At 41.9% G+C, this 27,140-nt stretch overlaps 1 protein-coding gene and 1 pseudogene across 1 annotated transcript in view; both read right to left on the bottom strand.

Annotated features, from left to right (window-relative positions):
• Nucleotides 1-24,768, bottom strand: part of LOC123460922 — a 42,793-nt pseudogene extending 18,025 nt beyond the window's left edge.
• Nucleotides 1-27,140, bottom strand: part of Ror1 (receptor tyrosine kinase like orphan receptor 1) — a 401,244-nt gene that overhangs the window by 191,432 nt on the left and 182,672 nt on the right. The window lies entirely within an intron of this gene.

Here is a 27,140-nt window from a genome sequence, read left to right as displayed (position 1 = left end):
AAAATTATAGCACTTTAGTCATTTATGGGGTATCATTCATGTGCCAGCCATCATGTTTTGGAACTATAGAATACTTTGTAAAATAAATATGATTCTTACCCACATTTAACTTTTAGCAGAAAAAAATATATACATGGCCTGATATACAGTTGGTGCCCAATAACAGCACTTATTCTTTTTTTGTTGTTCATTTTTATTTATTTATTTGAGAATGACAGACAGAGAAAGAGGCAGATAGAGGGGGAGAGAATGGATGTGCCAGGGTCTCCAGCCACCGCAAGCAAACTCCAGACACGTGCGCCCCTTGTGCATCTGGCTAATGTGGGTCCTGGGGAATCGAGCCTCGAACCAGGGACCTTAGGCTTCACAGGCAAGCGCTTAACCAGTAAGCCATCTCTCCAGCCCAACAGTGCTTATTCTTAAAACCAAAACTATCTACTCAATACAGCTTACTGTCCACATAAATATGACTATTATTTCACTAACTCCATTAACATGATTATATTACTCCAAGAAATTCTTGGCCAGGAAGACAGAGGTTACAAATAATTTCCTAAACAACTCTTTCAATAAACATTTAAAGGATCAACTGTTCTAGAGATGATATGGACAATTGTTGATTTTCTTCACCCCTCCCTGGATGCAAAAAAAAACTATTGAGATTCCTCGTTTCTAATTTTAGCTTCTAACCAGAAAACCTTCTGTGTACATCCCCCACAGCAGACAAAGACTATCTCTACACTTCAGTTCTCCCATCTGTAAAAGAAGGGGATCCCACTGACAATTTCTACAGCACCCACAGTGTGGAATGTTCTAAAAATCTATGCAGAACAATCATCAGCAATGCTAGTAGTTTCTGCAAAGTTGAACCTTCTTAGCACTCCTAAGGAAGATCTAAGACACAGAAAAGTAGATCTAAATATAAGGGCGAAGCTGAAGCAGAGATAAGCAAAACAACCAAATGTGATAGTGACAATGGAGATCATTTTGCTTACCTCATGCCTGAATTTTCTCCTAAAGGGCTACATAAAAGTATGGTCACAGATGTGGCAGTTTGGAGGGACGCTGTGGAGCTTTAAGAGATGAAGCCCAGTGGGAGGTCCTTATATCACTGGGGGTGTAGTACCTCAGTTTCTAGTCATTCTTTGCTTCCTGGGTGTGACCACTTGCTCCAATATACATACCTGCCATTGCCATCCAGAGCCTTTTCCAAATGGGAGCCATAGACGCACTACTTCTGTCTCTTAAGATGGTTGCCTAGGTATTGTGCAGTGGTGACACAACCTGACTGACACAGAGACAGAGCGCTGTGGAGGATAGCTGAGGCTGCCATGCACTGGACATGAGCTGGATGCTATTCAAAGACACATGACCCCATTTGGTTCTTAGAACAATCTGATGAGGTCAGCACTATTATCTTATCCATTTTAGTGATGAGAAAGTACAGCGAAGATAAGGAAACTTTCAGCACTATTGAATGGTGGCTAACTTAAGCTTTGAAGGTGTTCATGAACAAAATGCACCAAATGGCTGATAAGTTAAGATAACATAGAAGACACTAGAAATCAAGAGATTTCTTTTCTCAGTTCTTAAATTTCTCTCCAAAGGCAGAAAGTTGATGACAGTTTTACAATACTATTATTTACCAAGTGTCTTTGTGCCACTGTGACTAAATACCTGATAGGAACAGCTTAAGGGAAGAAAGGTTATGCTGACCTACTGTTCTGATAGTACTGTAGTACATCAAGGTGGGGAAGATAGGCAGGAGAAGCCCAGCTCACCCTCAGCCAGCAGTATGTAGCAGTGGCTGCTCACACAGTACAGACGAGGGGGAGGAGAAAGCAGGGGGGAACCAGGAGAAAGTATCACCATCAACCCTTCAAAAATAATACCACAAACCGGGGGCTAACTTAAAGGAACAATCTAGATTTAAATCATTGGTACATATATGTGTGTGCAGTTAATTGCATGATACCAGAATTTACAGAGACAAGGACTATATTTATTAAGTCAATTTGTATGTTACTAGTTCTATGTAATATCCTGAAGTGACAGAATTTTGATATATTTTAAGTGAGTCACCTCTCCTCCTCTGAACATCTACAGCTTTCTAAAATCAATAATTTCATGCCTAAACATATACAGAAATGGTGAGAAAAAGGTATCAGATCTACATTCAAACCTCAATCCAGTCTTTTCCTGGCTGGGTTTCCTCAGGCCATTCTTATCTGCCCCTTTGTCCCTTGAGTTTCTCACTGGAACACAGAATGTTAGATAGGGACACCTGGTCAAGCTCACATATTATCTTTCTTCTGTCAGTGCTACCACTACATTGGGATTCTTCCCCAAATTATTCAACTTACAAACATATGTCTTGTCCTCTGAAGAACTGTAAATTCCTCAAGGGCAAAAGCTATCCCATATATTTTGTTTTTAAAGCCATATAAAATAGTTTTTTTTTTTAATTCTCTACAGTGCTATTGGCCTAGGGAATGATCACAAATACTTTCCAATGAATGAACGTACCCTTGAAATTGTCATTTTCTCTTGAGCCAATAATACTGCCTGTTTTAGCAATCACCTGCATGAATTTGGAAGACATCAGGCCACTGGATATGGGCCAAAGTGATGGGACCCTCTTATAGATCCCAATCACATGTCTCTAATTTTGACAAGATAGATGTCACCCATCAATGAAGGGACTGGACAGGATACAGCTGCAGCCTATCAGTACCACATCAACCACAGACAGGACCATGCGATCTCTGGGCCAGGGAGAAATTACATAACACTCAGACATTTGCTTTGGCACAGGGTGGGGACACCATGGCACCACTTTGTGTGTGTTCAGCAATTTTGCTATCCTATTTTCCTGTTTCATACTTCTAGGAACAAAAAAGGAAAATTTCTACATAACGGCTTAGCTAGGAGAGAGCTGACCTAAAAGAAAGTTGGATTCCAAGAGCTAACCTGGCAGTTAATTATGCCATCTTAGCTATTAATTCATTTTTTTAAAGAACTGGAGATTTTTCTGCTTTAAAAAAATCCAAATTTCATTTCTACTTCTATGGCAGGAAGAAATAGATGTAATTTAATTGTGTATCACTCTCTAGTTCAGTGTCAGTATGACTCTGTTACAAGATATATAATACCATCAAACTATAGTACTGTAAAAATACAATCAACTTTTATGCATATGGGAGCTATTTCTAGTTTGAGAAGACTCCAGATCCTTGCTGTAATATCTCCCATTTTACTGTTCCTTCTGCCAGCCATTTGGTTTTCATGTGCATTTGTAGTACCACAGGAAGGTAAGAAAATGAACCAGTAAGAACAGGTGATTAGGAAAATCACCTACAGAGCTAAAATGATATTAAATGTGTGCTCTGAGAACTCTCCATTTGTTACAGATAATAAAGAAGTAGCTCTGGTACGAACAGAAGCTAGTGCTGGAAGAAATCTTGTAAGTCTTCTAGTGCAAACTCACTTCACAAGTTATAATGGTGGAGCACAAGAAGGCAACGTGTGTCTTAATGAAGATCACTGGAGAGAATGAGGCTGGAACTGGAAGCCAAATCTTCACGCTTTGGGACCAGTGTTCTCTCCCTTATGTTATCCAGTGAAAGGAGTAAAGAGAAAGGTGTGAGAAAATATTTCATATTTCCAACACATCATGAATACAGTCCAAATACTGTCCACATTAGAGATGCATATTACAGTAACATTTTAGCAAGACTTGGGGTAATGCCCATATTCAACAATTTCTCTTGACCACCTGTCATGTGTCCTTTTACTTACATTTTCTCAAGAGTTTCCCACAGAGCCCAGCAAAGCTGGCATTTTTCTGATAAAGAAGCCAGGACTGAAAGGGGGAGATCTGCTCAAAGGCACAAAGTAAGGAAGAGTTTAATTCTAGAGTCGCATCCTCACCCTTGTCTCAGGACAAAACGCCTTCACTTGTGTCTGTGTTTCAGAAACATCAGCTGTTCACATTTGGGCTCTGCAGCTTTTGTTACTAGAATTGAGATTTACTTAAGGTTTCCCTCTAAGTTGGCTCATTCTATTTAAATAAATCTGACTATTAAGCAATGATGTCCATGAAATTATGACTTTGGTTAGTTACTAAAACACATGAGCTATACTTGAAAGGTAAACTTTACAACAAAAGCCCTTCACAACAACAACAAAAAACAACCATCCATGTGGCATACAAAATATCAATTAGGAACAGTGATGATAGTTCCAAGGCAGATAGAGACTGCAGTGAATGAGAAGGGAACAGATTCCCAGACCCAGGAGTCAGTTTTAAGCTTCTCACCAGCAAAAAATCAAGAATCCCAACACAACTGCTCAAGACCTGTTTCTCTTTCCCAGCTGTGAACCTACAGTGTTTCAGGAATCTCACCCAAAACAGCAAAAGCCATGTCCTAAATGACTTGTACGAATCTAGTGGTTCCTGATTATTTTTGAGTGTGTAGTGTGTGGGTGGTGGTGGTGATGTGTATTTTGTGTCTGCACATGTATGTCTAATGCACTTGTAGGCATGTAGATACCAAGGAGAATGATGGGTGTCCTACCTGTACCACCTATCTGTGTTATTTCCTTGAAATAGTGTCTCTCTAAATGCAGACCTGTCATTTGTATAAGCCACATAGAGTTTCCGCTCTCTGCTCCCCACAGGACTGGTGTTACAGACAAGCATGGCCATCCCCAGTTGTTTATGTGTGTCCTCAGGAATCAAAATCAGGCAGCCTCAGGCTCCTATGCTTGTGGAAAGTGCTCTTTCCCGGTGAACTCTCTCCCCAGTCTACCTCTGGTTTTATTATATCAGACCTAGGCACTTTTGGAGCCATCCTAAAGTATCAGTTATTGAAGAAGGGAACTGAGATAGAGGAAACACACTGAATAATGGAATCCAAAAAGTATCCTAAAATCCTATTTAGTTATCATCAGAGCTCTTAAAACTACTCCTATTTAGAGGAACCCACACCCATACTCAGGTCTTTTTGTGTGTGACTTGCTTTTCTCCTTCACACTTACTAAAATCTTTAAAATTGGGCTGGAGAGATAGCTTAGCTATTAAGGTGCTTGCCTGCAAAGCCGAAGTACCAAGATTCGATTCCCCAGGAACCACGTAAGCCAGATGCACAGGTGACGCATGAGTCTTGAGTTTGTTTGCAGCAGGTAGAAGCCCTGTCACACCCATATTCTCTCTCTCTCCCCTGCCTCTTTCTCTCAAATAAATAAAAATAAAAATATAATAAAAAAATCTTTAAAATCCACAATTCTGGGGCTAGACAGATTTCTCAGTGGTTAAGGTGCTTGCCTGTAAAACCTAAGGACTCAGGCAGGCAATAAAGCCAGATGCACACTGTCATATGCATTTGGAGTTCATTTCCAGCAGCTGGATGGCCTGGTGTGCCCATATTTATATTCTCATATTCCCTCCCTCCCTCTCTCTCTTTCTCTCTCTCTCTCTCTCTCTCTCTGCTCTACTTTCAAATGAATAATTTTTAAAATATTTTTAAAATCTATAACTGTTTTTTACCAACTTCTCATCTTGAAAGTCAGTGTGGAAGCCATAAATCCTGGGGTTTAGCCTGTACTGAGGTCCCTAAAAGTTTAAGAGAGCTCCTCAGGCTATAGGGTAACAGTGTAGAGCCATGTCTCAGTACCCTCACAGCTGATAATACCACACATTGAGAAACAGAAATCTCACAAACATATTGGAAGGAAAAAGTAGGTGGCCCCTAGAACACTGGAGGGCTCTCTGCTTTCATTGCTATTATTGCTATCAGTCAGGGGATCTTAATTTTCACATGCAACAGCATCCTCCAAGATTCTGTTAAAAAGAAGATCCCAGACTAGATCAAGGGATTAGGGTGAGGTTCAAGGATTGCCCTACCTTCTTGATAAAATGCAAGATTTATTAGTGAACATGACTGGTAGGGTGGGAGAGTCAACAGAGTACAAGCCCTTACATGCAAAGGCCCACCACCTGTCTAGGGAACCATGAAAAGGAATATACTTAAGCCACAGCCATCAGAGATGAATCACTCAGCTGCCATGTCTTCAAATTTATCTGTACCAAACTTGGTGAAACCTCACTTCTCTGAGATGTGGATCTTTGGTGACTTCAGAACTTGAACTTGTCCCTGCACGGAGCCTCAATCACATTTCTTATTCTGCAGCTTGATGTGAACATACATGATGACTGGGCCAATGGGAACTCTGAACACTGTGCCCTAGCACTTGCCAAAGGTACCCCACATATTTATCTGGGGTCCATCAGTCACATTACATTGCCTTGATGCAGATATGTGGACAAAGTGGAATTCCTAATATTCATTTTTAGTTATAAAATCACAAAGCAGAACAGTGAGTTCCCAACAGGCTATTGTGGATCCAGCTTTTGGAGATCTGTGGTAGAGCCTTCCCCAGCCTCTGCTTTCCCACTGGGCCTGGTGAGAGGTCAGAGTAGTAGTCTACTCCTGCAGGCACTGCCTTATGGGTGGAGCTTTCCCAGGCAGTAAAGACAGAACTGTGCTGGGCAGCCCAGGGGGAACACTGACCTGATAATGGTCTAGGTGTCTGCTAGTTATTTACTCATGGAATCAGAGAGTAACACCCATTGCAGGGGTTCTCTGTGGAGGAGGAGACAGGATAGTTATCAACACTGGTAGCAAGGAGGGAAAGTAAGGCAGATAGTGTGGGGTGTTAGCTGCAAAACTAGGATAGCCTCTCTGCCCGAGTTATCTGAATCCAGGATAATGAAGTGAAAGAAGGAGAAAGGAAGCTTTGCCTACCCCTACCCCCTTGAGAGCAGTGGGTCATGCCTGAGCTAGGCACTCAGCATTTCAAGGTGACACTTGGGAACCACTAGTCTCATGCTGTTTAGGTCTCCAGTCTTCTTAAAAACTAAAGTAGCTGACAATCCTGACTAAAAACAAGTAGTATTAGAAAGTCTTTCATTGAAAAAGGCTGAATACCTCACAAACCAAGGACCAATTCCAACATGGCAACAGCCAGCTACAGTTCCATGGTGGTTACTTCCATTGGGCAGAATGAGGATATCCTGTAGTTTCCATCACTCCCCAATGGAGCACACTCAACCTTTGTAACTCTTTAACTTGCTGTCTGCTTTCGTTGACATTTGGGATTGTGAACCCTCCCTTACTAAGTAAAACAAAAATGCCATTAAAACATTACCTTCTTTCCTCTTTCTATAAACATCTCCATTTGTTTAATGCTGGTACCCAAGACCTAACATTTCAATGGGTCAATAAGCATCTGTTGAGCCTGGAATGGAGGACAAGATGCATCAGAGCTGCAGTCAGACTTGGCTTTGTGTCTTTTGGCACACCATTCAAGCTCTTTGAGCCTCTTGGATGAAATAATATCTGCCTCACAAGGCTGATTCAAGGGTTAAATAGAATGGATATGAAAATATATAGTATTTATGGACCAAGGTAGGAGGAAATTCTCTTGTAAGCATACCAATGACATGCTGAAAAATAAGCATGGGAGGTAGGATAGTACAAAGAAGGAAGACAGCCAATTGAGGGACTCAGAAAAACCTTTAAGATGAAAATGGCTCTTAATGAGGGATGGGGGAAAACAGATGAAACACAGGCTCAGTTCTTACTGATATACAGGTTATAAAATTCTAGGCAGAAGAAAGCGTAAGAGGGAACCCATTAGTACAGGGTGTACCGGTTCCTGACTGCTAGCTGAATAAGATGGAGGGCAAAAACTTCATCATCTACTGACTTCCTCTGAACTTGACAAAGTGCCCCTTACATGTTTCAGGTAAAGGTCCTGACTCCAGTAACCACACACACTGCCAGCCCAGCCATCCCAGAACTTCCCCTTAGAATACTTACAAGAAAGAGCGCTTTAACCTAACCTGAGCAGTAGTCTTTAAACTTGACCTGACTTACATGATTCACGAAAAGCTGTCAGGTGAGGTTTTATAAGTGACTTATTTTTATCTTCCTGGGCAATATGTGTGTGTGTGTGTGTGTGTGTGTGTGTGTGTGTGTGTATGTATGCATACATATATATATATATATATGTATATATATATATACACACACACACATATATACACACACATATACACACACACACATATACACACACACATACATACATATATGATAGGAAATATACTGAAAGCCCACCTGAGTTGAAACAGCTAGTAGATTTCTATAACACCATCAGAAGTTAAGCTACCCTGATAAATCAAATCACCTTAATACTTTAATGAGATTAATTTGAATTATAAAAATACCGATGTAAGCTCAGTGCTTATTATATGCCAAAGTCTATTCTAGGTATATCACTTATATTAGCTCCTTCTAACAGTCTGTGGCTATGTAATATTATTGTCCTCATTGTGTAGATAGGGAAGGTGGGAGAAATAATTTGCCTGAAGACACATACCCCAAGAAGTGGAAAAACTATTATTTGAGCCCAGATTATGAATTCAGAGCCTATTTTAAAACCATTACGCTATGTTGCCTGTGTGAAGAATATAAACATCTACTCTAGAAATAAGGATGTAGTCACAGAGGGCTTCAAGGCAAAACCCCCTCCATCTCAGTTGGATCCTGGGGTAACTAGGGACCATGTCCAAGCAAAAGCCAGACCCATGCTCATAACAGCCTTTTGGTCAAAAACATAGGTTTTGCTTTGAGAACCAGAGAAACTCTGAGGGTCAGAACAAAGTGTTCTTTCTTAAAAAAAAAAAAAATGTGTTTATTTATTTATTTATTTAGGAGCGAGAAAGAGGGGGAGAGAGAGAGAATGGGTGTGCCAGGGCTTCCAGCCACTGCAAACAAACTCCAAATGCATGTGCCACCTTGCTTACATGGGTCCTAGGGAATCAAACTGAGGTCCTTTGGCTTTGCAGGCAAGCGCCTTAACCACTTAGCCATACATCCAGCCCTAAGTGTTCTTTAGAGTTCACCTGGCCAGGTAAGCAGGTGTGGGGGTCCTGGCATTACACTGACTGACAGCCCCAGTTGTTTCTACTACTCTGCTCTGAGTGCAGAAGCTAGTTTCTTCTCTGGACAATGAAAATGATTATATTTAGCTCATAAAGTTCTTGGGAGAACTAAAATTACTCATGTAAAGAAATAAGAAGATATCCTACATATAAGAAGCTCTTGGTGGGGCTGGAGAGATGGCTTAGTGGTTAAGCGCTTGCCTGTGAAGCCTACGGACCCTGGTTCGAGGCTCGGTTCCCCAGGTCCCACGTTAGCCAGATGCACAAGGGGGCGGACGCGTCTGGAGTTCGTTTGCAGAAGGCTGGAAGCCCTGGTGCACCCATTCTCTATCTCTCCCTCTATCTGTCTTTCTCTCTGTGTCTGTCTCTCTCAAATAAATAAATAAATATTTTAAAGAAGCTCTTGGTGAATGTCAGTCATTTGTGATTGTTAATTTGGTCAACTTGATAGGCTTTAGAATTGCCATGGGAAATAAAAATCTCTGGGCACGTCTATAAGGGAGTGAAATGTGGGTAGCACCATTCCATGGGTAGGAGACCTGAGCTGAGAAAGACAACTGAGCGCATTCATTGTTCTCTGCTTCCTGGCCACAGAAGTTCCGTGACCAGCTACTTCTTACCCCTCCCCTGCTGCCATGACTTCCCTTTTAGGAGGGACTTCACCTCAAGCCAAAGTAATTCCTTTCTTCTTTAAGTTACTTTTGTTAGGTATTTTGTTGTATCAATGAGAAAAATAACCAATACACCATTATTCTTATCTGGACATTCCCTTTTTATGATCACAATCTTACATAGTAGCCCTGGGTATATTTGCTCTTGTTCTAGTATATTGTTAAGTTTAAGTGTGATTGACTTTAGAATTTAGGTAACAATTTAGGTCCAGATAGGGCATAGAGATCAGTGGAAGGGACCATCTAGTTTCTGCTGGCTAGAGAGGTTGACAAGCTTCCTAAGAAAGAGAAGAGCTACATTTAGAGTTTGATTCAAGGAAGGACTAAGACAATAAAACAACTCAGTATTCATTACTATTATCATTATTACTTCTACTGCTGCTATTGCAAACTTATCTTTAAGCCCAGGCTAATGTAATCTGCAAAAATAATTCATTTTAATCAATGTTTATTAGGTACTATAGCCACCTATTATTGAACTAGAGTCAAGAAACAAACTGTAATGTAATATAAAGAGAAACAGGCGAGGCAGTGTCTATATAGTGATGATAGGGTGGAATGGAGGTCCGGAGTGACAGAGAAGAAGGGTACTTAACCTAGACATGAGCTCAAGGAGCATTCACTAAGGATGTGATATATGATTCAAATTCTGAAGACAAACAGAAAAGTGCAGATAAATGATGGAGGAGGTGAGGAAGGAGGATACAAGAGAGAACATTTTAAATAGATTGTCAAGATACAAAGATTGTAAGAAAAATTGAGTATGCTATGGAAGTAGACTAATTTAGTATAGTTTATGATTTAAGGAACGGAGCAGGCGGCAAGACTGGAGGAGTAAGTAGGATGTGAAAGGGAAATAGTTTCCATGGAAGGCAGTGGGCTGCCAGTAGAAACTTCTATGCTGAGTGTGGTAGTTTGAATGGATGTCCCCCAATATATTCAAGAGTTTATTACATATTGTAATTTAGATCTGCAGCCTTCTGGCTGGAGGAGGTGGGCAGATCCTAGGGTCCAGCCTTAAGGCAGATCTAAATTCCAAGCTAAGATATGCCAAGTGCCTGAGTTCCGCCTGGGTTCCCTGTGGTTTGGTTGTCTGTTTTTGCTCTTGCTTTTGGTGGTGGGTTTTCTCTTTTTCTGCTATTATGGAACTTCCCCTGGATCTGTAAGCTTCAAATAAATTCCTTTCTCCGTAACTGTGCCTGGTTTGGAAGTTCATCCTAGTGATGTGAGGCTGTCTGCTATGCCGAGGAAGGGTGGGCTGAGAGTTCCATTCCTGGAAGATTGCTCTTTGGTGTGGGAAGATGCCCAGAGAGCAGCATGCCTGGTGGGATACAGTGAGAAGGACGGAAGGGAGGGAGAGAAAGAGGAAGGGATCATGGGAAAGAGAAAGGGCCCAAAATGAACCAAATCTATGTGAGAGGAGATTCAATGGAACTGGATGCTCTAGGAGATGAGGACATCAGGAAAGGACATGGAGGAACAGTGATTTCCGGCTCAGAAAATGGTTAACAGCTAGGCTATCCACAGAGATAGGCCACGCAGGGTGTGTGGGGGTGGGAGGATGCTTCAGCAGAAGTGACACCAAATTCAATTTTGGGCAAGGCACATTTTATTTATTTATTTTTCATTTATTTATTGAGAGAGACCAAGAGAGAGAGAAAAGGAAAGAGGAAGAGGCAGATAGAGAATGGGCATATCAAGGCCTCCAGCCACTGCAAACAAATTCTAGACACATATACCCCCTTGAGCATCTGGCTTATGTGGGTCCTGGGGAGTTGAGCCTGGGTCCTTTGGCTTTGTAGGCAAATGCCTTAACCACTAAGCCATCTCTCGACCCTACATTTTAGATGGTTGTTAAGACTTCCCAAGATAGCTACCCAGCTTACAAATGTATAGCTCAGAAGAACACTCAGGTTGGACTGACAGATCAGAAATCATTCTGTAAACTGTATCCTGGGATGGAGAAGAACCAAACTTCCAGGTGACATTATGGGATGTGAGATAAACCCAAACCATGAGAAGCAAGAAAATCTTTGGGAAAGGAATTTAAAAAAAAAATGCAAGTTTAAAAGAGGTAGCCTTCTCTTTCTACCCTAAAGCTCAGTGGATGCCAGAGAGGCAGCTCAGTGGATGCCACCATGTGGACTTCTATGAGCAGGTCCTGACAACAAGCATCAGATAACAGACTCGGGGTAGACTATGACAATTCCCCTCATTCTCTTCTAGCCGGGCATTTCCCACACAGCACTGAACTCAGTATTGATGTTTCTAATGGCCAGTACAGGAAAACATATGTTTCAGGTAAATTTTAAGATTTTAAATATAGTTAATCATATGAAAAATAATACTGTTAAAAACATACAAAAATATCAATAAGAGAATTAAAAATTTTCATAATATCATATTTCATAATATGAAAAAATATTTCATAATTTTACAATTCAGAAATAATCATTTCCTCTGCCTCTATATTTGCTTTTCTAAAGAGCTGAGATTGCATTTGTTCTGTATCCAATGTTTGGTACTATAAATAAGCATACCATTCAAAACTGTATCTAGGGGCTGGAGAGATGGCTTAGTGGTTAAGGCACTTGCCTGCAAAGCCTAGCGGCCTGGGTTTGATTCCTCAGTACCCACATAAGTCAGACGCACAAAGTGGCACCTGCATCTAGAGTTTGTTTGGAGGCCCTGGTGCACCTATTTTCTCTGTCTTTCTCTCTTCTCTCTATCTCTTTATCTATCCTGACAAGGTACTTCTGCCCAATGAGATATCTATCATGTACCCTCCAAGGCTCAGGGAGCACTGCAGGGGACAGGGAGAGAGAATGTAAGAGCCAGGAGGGTGGGAAGGAATACTTTGGGGCACTGTTCTCATGACATGAACTGACTGATGCATTCATGACTCCACAGTGGTCACTGATTCCCACCCCCACCCAAGACCTGCATTGTTCTGAGTGCATCAGCATGTTCACATGGAGGATAGAGGAGGACAAAAGGAATGAGATAGGAGACGAAACAGAGGAAGGGTGACCTGGAGTACTTCGTGAAATGGGGATGAGGAGAACAGTCAAAAGAGAATAATGGATAGGAATAGGATCAAATTACACTATCTTCATGTATTAAAGTTCTTAAGTAAAAAAAAAAAAAAAAAAAGAACTTATCCACAAATTGTTATCTACATTCTTGAATATTCCCACAGAACAGATTCTAAAAGTGCATGACTAGGGGCCAGGTAGGGTCAGCTTAGGCTATATGCCTTAAGCCTCAAACCCAAAAAATAAATTAGGTCAGATATAACTTCTTTAACTTCTAGTAAACTTCTTGCCATCCACCTATAAATTGTAAACAGATGCTGAACTATGCACAATAATACATATGAAGATAGACACAGATATTTCTTGACTGATTTCTCAAGGTCTTGAAGAGTATAGAACATGGTGGGAATTTACACTTCAGTCCTAAAAGCAACTTCGTAAACAAATTTCTGCCCAATTCATTTTCCAGGGTAAAAGAACTTTTAGAAATCTATAACTGAGCACTAAATGAACATGGGTGAACAAACTGTCATAGCACACCACCAATCTATAGATACCCTGCTGCTGGGGGATTGTAAAGTGTGAGAACCCAGAGTGACTCACAAGATCCTACTGTCTATCACACCTCCTAGGTATGATAGAAAGACCTGAGCTCAGAGAGAGAAAAAAAAAAATGATTTTATCACTGATTTTACTGATAAAGCACAACAAAAGATAAATGGTAGAGTTAGGAGTGGCAGGTCACTTTAGGTCAGATCAATGGTACCTGAAAATCCTCCACATGCTGAGTACCACATCATGTACTGGAAGTAGAGAGTAAATCCAAGGTTGATGGTGGCTGTGGGGAATGGAGGAGAACGAAAAGGAGGAATTACAAAGGAACTATATTAAGCTGTTTCTATAAGATGTCATCATGAATAATTCCACCTTCCATCTTAAGCTGGAATTTATTTTTCAACCTTGGATCTTATGACATCATTTGTCAAGAAGGATAGAAATGTCTTATACTTTATTAAATTGTATTTCATACACACTTGGTCACTGTATTAAATCGCCCATCTACCAGGCCTTATAAACTTCTGGGGAAATGACCACCACCACTGCGGTGGCTGGCACTTAATGAAGGTTTATTGTATGCTAAGCCAACATTCTAAGCCTTCAACCTAGAGCAACTTATTTCGGTAGATCCTCTCCTAAATTGTAGCACATCTCCATGGGATCTAATTTTAGAAAATCTAAGACCTGATGGAGTCAAGTAACTACATCTCAAAGCTTACAGAATCCAGTCACTGAAGTACCATCTAATGCAAGGAGACTGTAACAACATAAAGTGGGGAGAATAAATGCCATTATAAAACAGATGTGAAGGCCTCCCAGGAGGGCAATAACATCTGGCCCAGGGAACTGACCTAAGTTAGAATTCTTCAGACTCACTATGTCAATGGATGATCATTTTCTAGTGAATGAATAAGAAGATAAGCCTCATCATATGTAACATCAAGAAATGGAATTTAGGCCTGGGAAGATGGCTTAGCAGTTAAGCACATGCTTGCAAATCCTAAGGACTCCAGTTCGAGGCTCGGTTCCCCAGGACCCACGTAAGCCAGATACACAAGGTGGCATGGTTCATTTGCAGCAGCTGGAGGCCTTTGTGTGCCCATTCTCTCTCTCTCTCTCTCTCTCTCTCTCTCTCTCTCTCTCTCTCTCTCTCTCTCTCTCTCTCTCTCCCTCCTTCCCTCCCTCCCTCCCTCCCTCCCTCCCTCAAAATAAACAAAACAATTTAAAAAATATTTTAAAAAATAAATGGAATTAAAACCATCAGTAGTGGTACACACCTTTAATCCCAGCATTCTGAAGGCTGCAGTAGGAGGCTCACCATGAGTTTGAGGCCAGTCTGGGGCTACAGAGTTAAGTTCCAGGTCACCTGGGCTAGAGTGAGACCCTGCCTCAAAAAATTAAAAATAATAATGTAAGAAATGGAGATTTTAAAAATTGGTTAACTTAAACTGCTATTTTATTTCTCAAATGGGATATTTACAGAATCAGCCATACAAACAGAAAAACTAACTTATTAGAAAATGACAACAACAATAACAAAAACCCCTAAAGGTTCTAAGTTAGGGTTGCTTAGATGAGATAAGAGACCAACTGTCACTTTCACGCACAAGCCAGAACTGAGGCACAGGATGTGGACATGGCATTTTAAGAGTCATTCAGCCTGTTCTTATTTTCTACCCATCTAAAAACTCACCTCAGACCAGGTGACTTTGTGAAGATTTCCCATACCAAATGCCTAGCAAGGACTACATAGACCTTGACATCTGCTTCTCCCTGTGTAAAAGTTGAAGCTTCAGCATAGGACAGACTAATCAGTAAAGTCATAGTGGTGATTAAGTCAACAGGCTGAGCTGGTGTGCTCTGCCATCTGGGAGACCTACATGCACAGACCTGGGGCACAGGGTGGACATGCCCAGCTGATGTTCCATGAGGAGGGTTCCAGCTGACAGTTCTGGGAAACTAAGTCAGTGAAGCAGTGTCTCCATTTGCTGTGCATTTTATGCTTGCTTGCCTGCCTGTTTGATGACTTCCAAAAGACCTGAATAGCCTTAACCACATCTGACACTGCATACAGAGCATGAAGATCAGAGGGGTAAGGGTTCATGAGTGACAAGTATACAGCATGTGATGTCAGGCACAGTACTCAAGCTCCAACCAGGATCTAACCCTCATAACAACCAGAGTTAGTCACACCCACATTTTAAAGAGGCTTCAGGAGGCTTGGTGACTCACCCACAGGAGGATGATGTAGGAGCAGGGTACAGAATTAGAATGCAAGTCTGACTTTGAAGCTCCTGTAACATATTTGGCTTTTACCACTGCCTCCCAGATTCACTTCAAGGCTATCTTCAAGATCAATTTGCTAAACTGTCAACTAATCGGAAATCCAATAGTCTCTGAAAAGGCACCGTTCCTAATATGCAACTGATCTTACCAAACCTGGATGTCAAGACCCAGAAAGTAAAGACCAAAGGATTATATACTGAATTGAGGACAGCTGTACAAGACAGTCAATCTCTCCAAGCATTCCTAGTTCTCATAGGACCTGAAAACAACTATGAAAGATGCTGGTGGAAAGAGTCCTTCCATTGCTTTATCTTGAGAAGGCAAGTGTCTGTCCCCACTCTTGGTACAGCCCTAGACCTCCAGCAAGATTTCATAATATATGATGAAGAATTGGTGGCATAAATTTGTTCAATTTAGACTGTGATGTCATGTTTTGGTTGTTTTTTCTTTTGTTTGAGCTACCAAAGTCATGCAGCTACCAAAGTCACCCTCCTGTTTAAAATCTACTCAAGAGACTAATCTATCCAGAAAAGGCCTACTTCCATTAACTTGCTACATATTTCACAGTCCCTACTGACCTCTCACAGCATCACCTCTTATCACACCCATCAAGGGTTCTCCATAGGCAGAGCATAGACAGTCTGGGGTTGTTTCCAGACTCTCCCTCACACTTGGTCCTTCCCATGTAATTCCCCACTTTCTTGTCTGACTAATAGGCATTAGTCATCATTTCAGATGAAGCTAAATGACCATCAACTCCAGGAAGGCTTTTCTAAACCACTACCACACACACACATCTATAATCTCATCTCCACGATGCACTGTGCAGCGACCTGCATGTCACTTGTCCCTTCTAGATTGCCTTCCATCTCTGTATTCCCACTACTTAAGACATTGTAATAACATTTATTTGTTTAATTACTCAAGAGAACACCTGTTTACATGCTGGATCCATTTCCGTCTCACATAGAACTTCTTTTTTTTGTCTTTGGTTTTCAAGGTAGGGCCTCACTCTAGTCCAGGCTGGCCCAGAATTGACTATATAGTCCCAGGTTGGCCTCAAACTGATAGCAATCCTCCTACCTCTACCTCCCAACTGCTGGGATTAAAGGAAATGGAGTAAAGAAAGGAAGAAGCAGAAAGTTAACAAAAAAGAGAGGAAGAAAGAAAGGAAGTAATAGGCATTCAGTCCTCTGGATCACCATCTTGCTTAACCTCACACCAGTCTCCCAAATATTTGAATATTGCTGTCATATTCACATTCATTTTTCCCTTTCCGAACTTGACAAGTATTTTTAGATGTTTTTTCCCCAAATGTTCTCAAATGTCACTTATGCATATCACCTTACTTTCCAAGGTTGGTTCCCTTAATAATAAACATTTCTCCTAGAAAATCAGATGCTTTTTGTGTTTTTTTTTTTATTAAAATGAAACTTAAAGCATATCAGCAATTGGCACTGGAATGGAAAGACTAGGAGTTCAAAGGTTTAAACTAGCCTTTGGAGGGACTCTGTAGCACAGGACTCTGCAGAGCCTTGACAGGAATGTTAATTACTTAAGCAAAGTCATGCATGACACACACTTACACCAAGTGTCTGGTCAAACTTCAACAACAAATGAAACTTGAGGTCTCCGGCTCATCTTTCTATTTCACAGAGCTCCAAGACTCAAGTAGGATTACTGCCAAAGATCTATACCTATCAAAAATAAACTATTATAGAAAGCACAGCATTCTACTCCAGTAGCTGGCAGTGTCTGGCAGATCCCTTCAGCTGCAGACTAGGACCTTCTCCCTTGACAGTCATGACCCCACGAGGCTGCTATGAAGAGGATCTATGCATGCTCTACACACAGGTGAAGTAAGGTAACACCTTCATCACAGTGTGACTGGAGCAAAAGTCATCATCCTCTAAAAAATTCTCCCCACTAGGGAAACGCTTTCTAAGACCCCTGGGGATCCAATCACTGAAGCTGTCCTTCATACATTCAACAAAGGAATGGGCAAGTTTTCCTGTGGGTAGGAGAACCTGGGGTGGGGGACTTACTATTCTGCCTTAAAAGCGCCCAGGGTCTAGTGGGTAAAGACAAGCTCATACATTACCGCTGATGACCCAGTGTAATGAATGTTATCAAGTACTGAACTCCTGGGATTTTGTGGCCTTAGAGGAGAGGATAGTAATGCTATGACATTAGGAAAATCTTCTTGTGCAAACTGATGTGATGCTTGGCTGGGTCACCTAAAATGTCATTTGCTATGCTGAGGAAAGGTCAGCAGAGAAGGCAGGGGGATAAGAACATTCCAGGCAGAAGGGGCTACACAGTGAATTCAAGAAAAGGGATTCAGCACAGCTGAAGGAGAGCTCCTGGAAGGGTCTAGAGGACATGAGAACTGGAGAGGAAGTAAGCTAGCAATTCTGGCTCCTTTGCTCAGATTGATTGTGAAAGCCTACCTGTGCTCAGTGCCTAACTGTGCATAGCAAAATGCATTTGGAGGAGGTAAGTTTTGAAGGAAAGGCTGGGAAAAATTGACCTTGATCACAAGGTACAATATGCTTCTGCCTCTGGCCAAGTGCCATGCTGGGGCCCCTGTTCACTCAGGAAACAACAGTTCATAAAAAGATCTTTAGAAGAAAGGAGGCCAAAACTCAGATGAGGAGGAGGTAAACACATAAACTTAAGTCACTTCACATCTCTGTTCTGAGCAGCAAGTATTGTTCTGTTGTATGAGCTCTTAGTGACATGAGAAATCCAAAATATGGCTCAAACCACATGAGACAAACAGACCACTAGTTGGCTACTCTGTATCAAGTCTTCTTTTATTCAAGCTGGCATTGGCAAGGGGCACAACTCAATCAGGCCTGTGACCAAATTCTGGCCACTGAGATATAAAAGGAAGCATTACATGGAATTCCATATAAGCTCCTAAATTGGCAGGCAGAGAATGAAGACATGTCTTATTTGTCCCTTACCATTCTATTTTTTCCTGCTTGGAAAGGTGGGATGATGGATGAAGCCCTGTAGCCATTTTGCAACCCTGAGAATGAAACCCACATGCAGTGGATTCAGGTGGAGCAGAAAGCCATAAAGAGGGGAAAGCTTCACAGACCCCTACCACTCATACATTCAAGAATCAAATGCCAAATTGTGAGCACTATGACATTTGGGGTTATCCTGAAAGAAATGCCAATTCTTTCTGAAAACATTTTTGTCTCTCTTGGGAGTCAGAATATGAATTGAAGCAAAGAATATGTCCTGGGTGATGTGAGCATTCATTCACCTGCCATTGCTGCTGCTCCTTTCCTGGAAGCCCCAGCGCTCTTGGACCAAAACCGTAAAGGAAAGTTTACCTAAGGGTGGATGTTCAACAGCTGGGGGATTCACACAGGAGGCAAGGTTGTTAACTGGCATACTGTTTGCTTGTTTGTATGCTAGATTGGAATTTGGGAAAGAAGAGGGAAGAAAATACAAGTACAGAACATAATCTATGTCAATGAGAAAATGAGTAACTAAAAATTGGTAAAATACTACATTATTCAAGGGCTGAGGTACTATGGAAATCCTCATGATAAAAGGCTGTAAGCACTGCCCATCAGTAAAAACAAGTCACAGGGGACTAGAACAAAGTTAGAAGTATGAATGGCCAGAGTAATGGACGGACAAACAGACAGACTCATGTAGTAGGTATGTTTTGAAGACATGCAATCAAATGTTATCATGTTCTCAGCAGCCATTCTACCATTAGAAGCTTGAGGGGGAATAGGTAAGGAAGAACATAGAATAAAGCTGGAGAGGGGCTCTCACCCTTCTACACTTTTGGGGGAGGATGAGAGGAGGAAGACAGGCTTGTTTGGAATCATAAACCTATATCCTCCACACTAGGCTGAAACTCCAGGATGATTGTGGGGGGGGGGTCTTGAATTGTGTGTGTTAAGGAGAAAGCATGAACAATACATCTTGTTGGCACTGTAGGGGGACAGGGAGCATTCCACGGTGAGGGGTCCTGCAGTGATATAAAATCTCAACATGCTCAGATAGGCAGGTGAGTAGAGAGGCTCAGAGCACTCCATGCCTGTCCTTCGCTCTCAGACACCAGAAGGAATGCATGGTGACAGTGGATATTAGGCACACTTTTCATTGTATGTTCAAAGACAGCTGGAGGCCTGTCTGCAAGCTCATCAGCCAGGGGCTTCTTTAACAGACACCAGCCCCGGCCAGGGCTGCAGAAACCAGCAGCCTGGGACCAGGGCTCCCTCTGGATTCTAGTGGCACACCCCAACAAGGAGGCTTAATGAAAAAGATGCTGCATGTTCTCAACACATCCACAAAATAGTGTTTGCAACTCCATTATACTTTCAGAGGCATTTTTTTAAAAAAAGTTTTCAAAGGCTATCTAAGCAATCATTTTGCCTTTTTAAAAATGGAACTGAAAATTTGGGGAAGAGATTTACTTCTTACTCTGTTCTCATTAATCAATCTCAGATTTTTTTTTTTTTTTTTTTTTAGCACAGCCCTCTAACACTTAGAAGCATTTGAAAACATTTCTCAACAGAGTTGGTTCCATGGGCTTTTTCCACAAGGCATCAGGATCATTACGAGTGCTCCACAAAATAAATAAAAGACTGACACAGAAGCCCTCAGGATTACTTAGTGACTAGGAGTTAAGATAACTGAGGTGGAATTTGGGCTGACACTGGGCCCATTCAATAATAAATAATAGACTGTGCTAAGAACCACACCACCACTTTACACTCACTCATACTCACTGTCCTGTAAATCCAGTTCTGAGGATCCAGGGAAAAATTGGAACTGCTGTTTTAATCAGTCCCCCCTGTTATGTTCACTTTTCTCTTCATCTTCCTGAGGACTGAGCTATGCTATCAGTGAATGCCTGGGATCTGCAGAAGGAGCTGTGTTTTGCTGAGAAGAGCCAGCCATGCTATGACAGTGACGAAGTAGAAGTCTGTCTCCAGACAAGAACTCTACGGGGCTCTCTACTGTCCGGTCCATCTGTGGCAATGCTCTTTCCTTAGGTCAGGTGTGTATGGAGGCACAGTGTTGCAGTCCGGTTCACATTGCTGGTAGAAATCACCCAACTAAGAGCAGCTTGTAGGCAAAGTAGGTTTATTTTGGCTTATAGGCTCAAGGGGAAGCTCCACAATGGCAGGAGAAATGATGGCATGAGCAGAGGGTGGACATCACCCTCATCCCCTGGCCAACAAAAGGTGGACAACAGCAACAGAAGAGTGTGCCAAACATTGGCAAGGGGAAACTGGCTATAACACTCATAAGCCTGCCCCCAACAATACACTCCCTCCTGGGGGTGTTAATTCCCAAATCTCCATCTACTGGGAACCTAGCTTCAGTACACCTAAGTTTATGGGGGACACCTGAACCAAACCACCACACTGAGGGAATCCCAACTCCCCACACACTGTGGCACTCTAGCAAAGTGAGCAGTGTAAACATCAGTACAAATGGGGGCCACAGAACTGTGGGGTCAGGTTGCAGGGCAGGGCAAGGTCACAGGCACCCTGGGGTAGCACTTCTTCTCAGGCACTGTTCTGTGGACAAAACTTTATAGTAATAATCACAGGCTAAGCTTCAAGTCAGATGGCCTTCAAAGGCAAGCTCATCTGACAACACCAAGAGTCCTTTCCTCAAGAACAGCTAGCTGAGTATGCCCTGAGGTTGTTGGGCAACCCCACCACAAAGCCATGTGCACAGTGGCACCCACACAGGGGTTCCTGCAAAGACTAACTAGTAACTGTGCATGCTAGGATGGTCCTCTGGCCTCAACTGTTGAGCTCTCACTTCAGTGGGCACCTAGGATGGGGATGAGGTGTAAACTGAGCTAACTCCTGTCTAATCCTGAGGGAAAGATTTAGTTTGGCCATCTTAGCTTCCCTCCAAAACAAGAAAAAGAGAAAAGCCCACAACACAGGAAGCAGCTGACTTTATTCCTCCTGCTTTGATTTATGCCTGCTTTCAGCTCACAATCATTGTTTTTAAATTACTATTTTAACTGTCTCTGCTAAGAAAAAAGGAGGGATAAGTTATATGCTTTTAAAAAGAAAATAAGTACAAAGGGCAAAGAATCTGCCCCCTTTGAAATAATTCTCTTCAGAATGGCTATAAATAAGATTTCTGATTCTAAATTGTGATAAGATTATCTGAAGGAGAGAGGAATTAACAAAAAGACTGCCAAAGAAAAAATTTATATGCACATTAGTAAACTCCCCAAAAGGATCTGTTCCTTTCAGTTGAGGATTTTTTTTTTTTTTTGGCTTTAAAAGCTTTCAGTTTAAAAAAAAGGAAAATTAATATCTTTAAACCTCTTTAGACATGTGAACTGAATTTCACTTACTCTGGCTCTGTCTCTTGGCGGTCCTTCTGTCTGCTAACCAATTCCACCACGACTCATACCCACTTCTTTTGCTGGTTTCCCCATGGCCTCTGGAGTCTGCCCTGTCCCTGGCACTTCACAGTTAAGTCACTATTCACCAGAGCCAAGTCATTCAGACTTTGCAGGATCTGGGATAGCTGACCATCATTCCACAGCCTTCACCAGCCTGCTTCACCTACATTCTCTTCCACAATTGGTAACTCCTTAGGAATCTCCACAAGTATGACAGAACCTGCCTTGTGCCCAGTGAACTCTGTTGGAACTCTGTGCTCTCACCTAACCTCAGGCATGTATTTAACACTCAACATGGATCAGACTGCTGGCTGCCCTGAACACCAATTCTTTCCCTCTTTCAAAATTAGAGAATCATGCTAGAAACACAGATTCTCAGAATAAAGGCTACATTGCCCAGCCTCCTGTGCAGCTAAGTGTGATCATATGACCATGTCTGGATTTGAAGGTTTTAGATGTTTGTTCTCTCTTAACTCCATTTCCCCATTCCCTGTAGGTAGAGCACAGACACAGTGGTAAGCCATTGTGACCCTGTTACAGGTAGGAATCTGAAGCCCTGACCATGATTATTAATGCTCAGACTTTTCTCATAAAAATCACTGTTGTCTGGCCAAGTTTATATACTATTATACTATAGCAGTCATGGGATACTAAACTTGTTTGCTTAGCCTAGGTCTCACCCTGAAATCCACTGTACTCTTAAACCTAGAGACTGTGTGCATGGGGCAACTATCACGGATTCAACCTAAACCATGACTTGCATACTTTCTTTCCAACTCCACTCTTTGGAGGACAGCATCTAGTTTCACATTCTCTGTGCTTAAAAGCATCACATTATTTTTTAGTTCAATCCCAATCCAAAGCCATGGTGTTCTTTCAAGCCCTCAAGACTATCTCTGACCCTGTAGAGCCAACTATCACCCATGGTAACCATGCCTGAAGTGCCTCTCATCTATTGCAACTCAGTAGAAGCACCACCATTTCTTGTGTGCCAAGCACAGGCTTGAGCACTGGGCACCATCTCTAATCACAACCATGACTAAGGCAGTTGCCCTCATTATTACATTACAAATAAGGAAACGGAGACTTCGGGAGATTAAACAAAGGTCATATGGCTAGTAAGTAGTAGAACTATGGTTTGAACACAGAAATACTGAAATTATGATCTACCACTTGCCACCTCAGAGCATTGAGAATCCACTGCAGGAAGGGAGGAAAAAAGGATGAGTTATGAGTGGATGCCTCTCCATACCCACTCTTATCAACCTTTCTAAATCACTGCTTTCATTATGCAATCTCCATTCTCCCAGTTTAGCACTAAGAATCAATCCCCAAATACTCACTGTCCCTCACACTTTATCCAAACAGGTTACCATCCAAGAAAAAACAGCATACTTACTCTGCAATGTAGCTTTTGGACAGGACCTCAAATATTGATCAGTACCCCTCTGTAATGCATTCTTGAGGAAATCATCCCACCTCCAATTGAGAGCTATCCTTAAGTGGTTTGAGACATTTTGTACTACTTTTAGGCATTTTGGAGTCAATATTGTTCCACTATTGACAACCAGGAGTTCACATTTTCAATAAAAAACTCCCAGGCCTGACTCCTAGCCACTCCATACTTCAGGTAAAAATGGGCTTTGACATTTCATCCCCAGTCGTCTCCCAAGGGAGATTCTGGCTCTGGGTAGAGCTCATCTACCACTACATCTCAGACTCCTGCAGTTGCCCTCTAGTCTGTGCTCTGCCTGGAAACCCAAAGTCAGTTCTGAGGCCTGGACACCCAGTGTTCTTTCTTTCCATAGGTTTTTCAAGTATTGGTTGTTGAAAGGACACTTACTGCTCTTAGAACATAACCCAAATTCCATTGTCATGACTTCATAACGCAGTTCTGCATTTCAGTATCTAGAATTTTCCTTCTGTTAGGGATCAATCACCTCCTCCACATCTTGATTCTTACAGGAGAATTAGAACTTCCTTGTCTATCCCTTACAGAGATGCTGTAGGCACAACTCCACCCTTGACACTTGTGTCTACCCTTGCCCTCGCCACCTGCTCAATTCCCCATTATTACCTGGCACTTTACATGTGTGTTTATTTTCTGTTTGTATCTGATAGACCAGAAGCTTCACCAAGTCAGGGATCTTGCCTGTTTTCTTCAGAGATGTGTTTGATACTCAACAATTAATTGAGATAGATGGATGGATGACTGTAGCAATAAATAGCATCTTGGTCACAGGTCTCCTTTCCTCAGTTTTATTTCTTTTGGGTCTTAGGATATGTCATGCTCATACTCTCTCATGTTTCTAGGGGGTAAATGGAGATTTCATAAGCCCTGGCCATGGAGTAAGTAGATGGGTAAAGTGTGCCTTTAAGAAAATTTTCAAACACAGGGTCTTGGAGAAGCTTGCAAGAGAAGTCAAAGGCATCACATCCTTCGCTACCTGGTCAATTCTCCTACACTATTCCCCATTACTCCTCTAAGAAACCATTCTCTCAACTTCAGGTTGCAAGTGTCTCACCAGGCAGGCCTCTGTACAATCATTCTTACCTCAGAGACTAGTTCTCCTCAAGCCTCCTCGTCCAGATGACTGGGCTGTATTCTCACTAACTGGTATGCCCTTTGTTAGTATTTCACTTACTTGTTGTCTGTCTGTACCACAGGAATGTTGGCTCTGAGGACTTTGTCTGTTCAGTGGAGCAGGGTGTCTGCAGCAGTGTTTGTTGCACAGTCATGCTCCAAAAAGATTTGCTGCCAAACTCAAAGATTTCATCAGGCAACTCCCACATTCTACGAAAACCTGAATTATCACTAGGATCAGGGCAAGGAAACTCAGTGAATTAACTGGCCCTAATGTCAGCATCTCTCTGACCTCTGGGAAAGTAAGCCCCCAGTGACTCTATTGCTGATGACCAGAGACAATATGTCTTTCACTTCTAACTCTGAAAAGTTCAGTGCCACCCCTAGAGGAACCTTCTTACTCAAAAAGGATGCAAAGTTTGGGGCTTTATTTGACATGTTATTTTGGAGCTGCTAGAATTTTCTAGCATATATGGTGAGAGTATCTTCATGAAGTCTACTGGCTGGTCATCATACCTTCCCATAATGTATGGTGAGAGGAGTGATCTTGCCTTTGTAGGTTCATAGCCTACAAGGGTAAAATTTCAACAGGTAAAAAATTTCACCACCAATTTCTACTTTCTTTACTAGTTCATAATAGTTTAACCCTTGCCAGGCATCCGTTATTGATTTCTTTTCTTTTTTCTTTTTTTTTTTTTTTTTTTTTTTTGGTTTTTCAAGGTAAGGTTTCACTCTAGCCCAGGCTGACCTGGAATTCACTATGGAGTCTCAGGGTGGCCTCAAACTCACAGTGATCCTCCTACCTCTGCCTCCCAAGTGCTGGGATTAAAGGCGTGCGCCATCACGCCCGGCTGTTATTGATTTCTTTTAAACATGTGGGATAGCCAACTAGCTTTCAATCTGCCTGCTCTCACATTTATACATCATGTTGGCCAAATCAGAATTGGGGGTTCACCCTCATCTGAACATATGGGGCTGGCAGAATATCTTGGTGCTGAACAAGCCCTGTGGGTGATCTGGGTGTGTACTAAAGCCTGTAAGGGCTACAGTTCCATAAATTCAGATCATGCAGCAGGAATCTTCCAGACATTTGTAAGATAGATCAAAATAATCAGGCCAACTCAGGAAACACCAGTACATTTACATGTCGAATACAAAAAAAATGGAACTCTTTTTCCCCAGCTTAGCCCACAAAACCAGTTTTCCTTGATATTAGGGCACTAGCTGGCATGGATCATTCAATAGGAGAAAGACTACAGAGGGCCGTACACTCCCAGCTTACCTGCTTTGAGAAACTTGAGCGCTTCTGGAAATGGTATGAATCACTCAGCCCTGAGCATCTGGAAGGGTTCTAGCACTAGCTAGGACTGTGGTCACAACATGAACATGGTGCCCAGCCTGTGGCAGGGTGTGGGTAAAAGAGAGCAGCACCTATCCAACACCTGTTGGGTAGACCTAAGGAAAAAGTTACAAAACCACTCGAAGCCTCAACTTCTGTAGTTACAAAGTGAGTAGGAGAATGGCTGCCTCAGAGAATAAAACAAGTTCTGGTTAGGACACCAATTTTGAATGATTTTTCTCCTCCCTTCCTACCCAAGGCCAGGGTCATATTTTACCTCTTTGATGGAATCATTCCCTGTTACCTCAGTTCAGGCAAAACCTTTCCCTTCTCTGACAGAGATGGAGTGAGAAAAAGAAAAATTGTCCATCTATGAGTAAGTAATCAGGAACAATTACTTTGAGACCACATTTGAACTTGCTTTGATTCCACTTTAGCGTTTTTGTTTCTCTTCCATCCTTTTGGCTTGTCACAACCCTTTCTAAGAAAGCCTTGTCTCATACTGTCATTCGATGGCACGGCCCAGATGCTTGTGCAGGGACTGAAGAAAGCACCCTGCATTAGCAGCTGGCCTCGGCATGCTGTGTCATGCATTCTCATGAACGATGACCATTAAACATGCACACAACACCCGCGGATGATATTTTTATGATTGAAACATAAATTATAATGAAGTGGTAACAATCTATTTACTAGGACAGACTTTGTGGCTTATAAACAACAGTGATTTACTTTTCACAAGTCTAAAGGTTAGGAAGTATAAGAGCAAGGCATAGACAGATTTGGAGTCTGGTAAAAGTACACATTTAGTTCAAAGACAGATGAGGACAGGACCGAGGGAACTTCCTGGGGCTTCTTTTATCAAACCACTAATCCCATGAATCAAGGATTTCATCCACCTAATCACTTGCCCAAGTCCTCACTTCCTAATACCATTATGTTGTGAGTTAGGATTCCAGCATATGAATGTGAAGGGAATGCAAGCATTCTACTTATAAGATACTGTGTTCAGACTAGGGAAATAGCTTAGCAGTTAAGGCATTTGCCTGGGAATCCAAAGGACCCAGGTTCAATTCCCTAGAACCCACGTAAGCCAGATGCACAAAGGGGCACATGTATCTGGAGTTTGTATGCAGTGGCATGCCCATTCTCTCTTTCTCTCTATCTGTCTCTTTCTCTCTCATAAATAAATAAATAAAATATTTTTTTTAATTTTTTTTGGTGTATTTTTATTTCCTTATT

Source organism: Jaculus jaculus, chromosome 5, assembly GCF_020740685.1.
Source record: "Jaculus jaculus isolate mJacJac1 chromosome 5, mJacJac1.mat.Y.cur, whole genome shotgun sequence".
In the NCBI taxonomy this organism is placed as follows: domain Eukaryota; kingdom Metazoa; phylum Chordata; class Mammalia; order Rodentia; family Dipodidae; genus Jaculus; species Jaculus jaculus.
The sequence above is the reverse complement of the archived record's forward strand: the minus strand, read 5'-3'. Positions and strand labels throughout refer to the sequence as shown.